This window comes from Galeopterus variegatus, unplaced genomic scaffold (genome assembly GCF_000696425.1).
Source record: "Galeopterus variegatus unplaced genomic scaffold, G_variegatus-3.0.2 Scaffold10098, whole genome shotgun sequence".
NCBI classification, from domain to species: Eukaryota; Metazoa; Chordata; class Mammalia; order Dermoptera; family Cynocephalidae; genus Galeopterus; species Galeopterus variegatus.
Genome location: NW_007736209.1, coordinates 4,167 through 9,778, shown reverse-complemented (window position 1 = coordinate 9,778; position 5,612 = coordinate 4,167). Strand labels below are relative to the sequence as shown.

Sequence of the window (5,612 nt, the reverse complement as noted above, 5' to 3'; positions counted from 1 at the left end):
AGCTGTTCAGTGTCTAAATCCCCTTCTAGGTTATGAGTTCCTGGATGCAGGGACCTATCTGTCATTGTCACTGTTGTATCCCCAGCACCTATGTAGCATAGTGCCTACTACACAGTAGGTGCTCGGTAAGTATCTGTTGAATAAACACATGGGTGGATCATAGGAATTGGTGGAGGCCAGCCAGAAGCAGAAAGGACAAAGTCGGATATGGAAAAAAAAATCCTACTTCAAGAGTGGTAACATAAATTAACACTAAAATTGAAAGGGCAGGGGTGATGAAAAGTTTTGAAACTAGAGAGAGGTGGTGGTTGCACAACATTGTGAATGCACTAAATGCCACTGAATTGTACACTTTTAAATGGTTAATTATATGTTATGTGAATTTCACCTCAATAATAAAAAAATTTAATGGTAGAATTATAATAATTATGATCCTTTATGATTTCGACACTCTACAAATACTTGATAAAGTCAACATAAAGAGAATAACTTCTATACAGTACTTGATAGTTTACATAAATGTTTTCACATAAATGATTTCTTTCTTTTTTTTTTTTTTTTTCCTTTTTGTCTTTTTTTGTGACCAGCAACGGATCGCAACCCTCAGTGTCGTGCCCGTACCGGACCGGGACCAGCAATGGGATCGCAACCCTCAGTGTTGCTCCCGCACCTCGGTCTGTATGTGGGATCCGAACCCTCGGCGGGAGCGCCACCGCACTTCCCAATCGGCACACTACAGCAGTGCGCCACCGGGCCGCCCCACATAAATGATTTCATTTGTTCCTTCCAACAAGCCTGTGGACTTGCAGACAAAGAAAAGTGAGGATTGCAGATCGGTTAGTGACTTCCTATTCTGTAGACAAGCCAAGCACACTCCCCTCTCAGAGGCTCTGCCCTTGCTGCTCCCCTGCCTGGGAAGGACTTCCCCCAAACAGTCACCCGGCACTTCCCCCTCACCTCCTCTGGGCTCTGCTTTCAGAGTGACCTCATCAGAAAAGGCTTCCTAAAAAAAGCAGCCCACCTACCCCCATCATTACCCTGCTTGATTTTTCTTCAAAATTCTCAGAACATGTTCACAAGGGTTATGGTTTTTTGTCTTTCCACAATAATGTAAACTCCAAGATAACAGGTCTATTTGTCAGTTTTGTTTTCTGCTATAATCCTGACATCTGGAATGTACCTGACAAATAACAGGTGCTTGATAAATATTTGTTACATGAATAAGTAGAGAACTTTACCATGAACTCAGCCAGATCTTTTGGGGAGCCTAGGCTTTTTAGTCCATGGCACAAAAAAACTGAAATTATAATGTGACTGAGATAAAATACCAGTTGTTGGAAGACTGTAACCAAGTGCTACCAAGCTCACTAATTATTCCCTGCGTGTACTCCTCTTGTCCCCGAGGGAAGGGCACCTGTCTGTTGTATCCCTAGCTCTCAGTGCTATGATAAACGTGCAGTATCAGGCACTTGTTCATATCAATAAGAAACAATGAATTCTGAGTAATATGGACAAGAACAGAACTGGCCACAGCACATATCCAGTTCCCACCCTAAGTGTGCACATGGGGGGTAGGGAGTCTCTGAGGAGGAGAGGAAGGAGGAAGGAGAATGTGCTGGGCAGGGGTCAGAGTCCATGCAGCAGCAGAGCGTGGTCTTGCAAGCCCCATGTAATCTTTGAAGAAATGACTCTCGAGACCAAACTGACCTGCAGCGTGAACCTTGCACGACAAATTCTTATTCCCAGGGGAAAGATCATAGGGCTGGCCTCTCACTAGTTTGGTCAGCGTAGTCTGACAGGATGGATAATCCTTGCGGGACGGACAATGAACTCTGAGACCCAGTAGTACTCCAGAATGGTGCCTGGTGGCCTCTGAGAAATTTGTGCCCAGCAGCAGAGGCCGCTTTCCTCCAGCTCCTGAATCAGGCAGCCAGGCATGATGGAAAACTGTTGGGTGTAGCACAAAGAACACAGATTAGGAGTCAAAGTCCTACAGCTCTAGTGTCAGCTCTACTTCTTGCAGCTGTTTGAATCTATATCTCTAAGGGCAGTTTATACATTGCAAACAAATTCATACAAACATGAAATATGGTCACTTGTCCAACCTGACCACAGCCACTGGGGATTATTGTTACATCTTAAATGGAACAAAATATTTAACACAAATACTTGTTTGCCAAGCCTCACATTTTAACTCAATGGCACAGAAACATGTCTTCAACCTTTAATAAATTATAAAACTTCCTGAAAATGTTCTGAAACTGAATTTCTATAGAAAATTCCAAGCCTCATAAGCTATGGTCCACCCCTTCCCAACATACACACGTACATGCACACATACACACACTCCCCGCCAAAGCTTCCTTATAATATGTCCAAGTACACAGCTCAAAATTCAAGCAAATTGGGGCCAGCCCGTGGCTCACTTGGGAGAGTGTGGTGTTGATAAAACCAAGGCCACGGTTTCAGATCCTATATAGGGGTGGCTGTTTCGCTCACTGGCTGAGCGTGGTGCTGACAATACCAAGTCAAGGGTTAAGATCCCCTCACCGGTCATCTTTTAAAAAAATAAAAATAAAAATAAATAAAAAATAAAAATACTCTATGAGCCAGACGTAACACATCTATGGCCTAATATAGCGCCCAGGCAGTGTGATCGTGAGCTCTCGGGAGCAGAAGGTGGTTCTAATGGGTTCCAGGCCTGAATCTACCCCTCCCTAAGTGCTTTCTAGGGCGGTCACTTCATCCCCAATCACTTGACACTGATGAACCAGTTTGCTGTTCAGTTACTGCATAGTGAATAAAGGTGCTGATTCCCTTCGGTTCAAATCCTAACTCCATCACTTGGTATCACCACATACCAGCTATGGCACTTTGACCACTCCAGGCTTCAACTTCCTCACCTTTAGAATTTGGATAATAATACAATTCCTCATGCAGAGTAAGCATTGGATGACACATGTCAGCTATTGCTGTCCGTAAGCTTGGTGCCTCCTTCCTCACCATCCATCCACAATTAATCAGCCAATCCTGTTCAACAGGACCTCTAAAACTCTCTCGAATCCATCCTCTTGTTTTTATTTCGACTCTCTCTGCCTTAGCTCATAACCTCATCCTCTCTATCCTGACTGATTTATTATAATGATGTAATAATTGGATCTCCTGCTTTACTCAGTACCCTCACGCTGCGCCCAGCTATTCCATCTCTTGCTGGGGTAACTTATCTATGTAAAACACAGATTTGATTGTGTCATTTTCCCTGTCACCTATAGAACAAAGTCTGAATTCCTTAATTCTGCATTCAAGGCTCTTCCCAGTCAGGCCACAGGCTCTCCCCACACTCATATCCTACCAGTCTCTATGATATTCTCTCTGCTCCAGCCATACCAAACTTCTGTTCTTGCCTTTTCTTGAACAAGCCAGGCAGTTTCCTATCATGGTACCTATGAAACACTATTCTTTCTGCTTAGAATGTTTGTCCCCCATATTTCCTTGCTTGACTCCTTCTCACCCTTCTAAGTCCAGCCCAAAATGGTCATCTCTACCACGAAGCCTTCTCTGATGGGCCCCCTAGCTAGCCCTGCAGTAGGGCCATCCTTCCTCTGTTTTTCCCACCACATTTAATACCTAGCTCTTCTAGACCATCTCCGATGCTTTGTAATCTACTTACTGAGACATCAGTGGTCTCAACACGATAGGAGGCCAAGGGCAAGAACCTGGTCTTACACATTTTTTGCACTGCCAGCTAGCATGTAGTAAGTGCTCCGTGTTTGCTGAATGAATTAATGCGACCAACTAAGAGGGCATTTTAACAAAAGCCAAAAGATAATGTCACTCGGCCGGCCCAGTGGCGCACTGGATATTGCGCCACTTGGGAAGCGTGGCGGCGCTCCCGCCCGAGGGTTCGGATCCCACATACGGGACCAGTTCCTGCTCACTGGCTGAGCGAGGCGCGGGAGCAACACCGAGGGTTGCAATCCCGTTGCCGGTCCCTGGTCCGGTACGGGGGCAACACTGAGGGTTGCGATCCGTTGCCGGACACGGAAAAAAGACAAAAGAAAAAAAGATAATGTCACTTTTAACACATCCTGTTGCAAGAAACAGGTATCTATGGGAATATACAAAGAAAGAATAGGATAATAAAAATATATAAAACCACTAAGGAACCCTCAATTTCCTGGAATGTGTACATTTTGGTTAATTTTAGTAGAAAAGGATATTAGGTATATATAAAGCTCTAGCTATGTAGATAATGGAAAATATCTGTACTTACCAGGTAACTAGCATTTGTCATGGTGTCTTGATCTTCACCTTCCCTTCTGTGGACTCAGTGGAATGTATCTAATATCCCAGGAGAAAATATAATCCAGCCAAATCTGATTATTTGGTTCATAATTTGTATGCTGTGCAGTACAATTAGAGAGACTTTCACCCATCAGAAAACAGTCCAAATCTTCACCTCATGCCCGTGCAGGCCTCTTATAAGAGAAACAAAAATTCCTTGGCTCTCTGAGAGTCACCAGAGAAGGCTAGCAGTGACGATCTTGGGAAGTCAGAGATCTGGGAGGGAAAATAAACATCATTTTTGGCATTTGTGTTCTTAAAAACTTGCCACTGGAGTGCTCACTTGACAAGCATTCACTGAATGAATGGAAGGGTTGTTACCCAGCCTTGTTCCCCATCCCCAGGCAGCATCGCAGACCTTGCTTTGGCAGGCTAGGAAACCAAGTTGCGGGGCTTGTCTAGTAAGAATGGAGGAGGCAGCTCAGCAGACAGGTTTCCACTCAGGCTGTGCTGGCTCAGGGCCCGGCCCTGACAGTTTCTAGTTGGTAGAGTTGGTAGAGTAATAGTTCCTGTCTCGAAGCTGTTGGAAGGATTAAATGATAGAGAACATGTAAACTACCTAGCATGGTGCTTATTAAATTACTCTGATTATTACAAGAATTCAGTAAATGTTAGCTATCATTATCATTTGTCAAGAAGATCCTACTACTGGACTTGAGCCATCCACAGCTTATCTTTACAACTCTGCCCACACCCAATATCTCTATTTTATTGTCTAACTATGGGATCAGAGTTCCTAGAGAATTGAAGAAAGGGCAAGTTATCAGTTTCTCACCAATAAAGAAGCAGAAATAAAGTAGATGGGGAAAAGAAAACAGGCCACATAAGCAGAACGTCTGGCCACGCAACTAGCTGAAGCATAAAAATAGATCTGGCAAGATGACTAAACAAAAAAAAAATCTGGCAGGCTGGCTGGCTAGCCCAGTTGGTTAGAGCATGGTGTTATAATATACCAAGGTCAAGGGTTCAGATCCCCATACCAGCCAGCTACCCCCCCCCAAAAAAAGAGGGTCTGGACTCCCAAAAGCCATACAGAAAAAACAAAGGAGCACGACTTCAAACTTGTCACCTCTCCCTCAGGGTGATGGAGATGGAGATGCAAAGGATTACACAAAGCCCATTTTTCCAGAGCAGTGAGAGGCCCAAAGGGGTTAAATCCCAGGAGAGGACTTCTTCAAGAGAGAAGGAATTCCTGGGAAATGACCCCGAATCAGAGCTTTTCTTGGTTTTTTATTGTGCGGGGGGGGGGGGCGGGGGGGAAAAAAAAA

The 5,612-nt window shown here is 44.3% G+C and overlaps 1 long non-coding RNA gene across 1 annotated transcript; it reads right to left on the bottom strand.

Annotated features, from left to right (window-relative positions):
- Positions 1–1,713: 1,713 nt before the first annotated feature.
- On the bottom strand, positions 1,714–4,860 carry LOC103609793. The gene is made up of 3 exons (XR_552164.1): positions 4,703–4,860; positions 4,274–4,560; positions 1,714–1,947 (listed from the first exon to the last, which is right to left on the bottom strand). It is a non-coding gene; the product is annotated as an uncharacterized LOC103609793 (long non-coding RNA).
- Between the last annotated feature and the right edge of the window lie 752 nt (positions 4,861–5,612).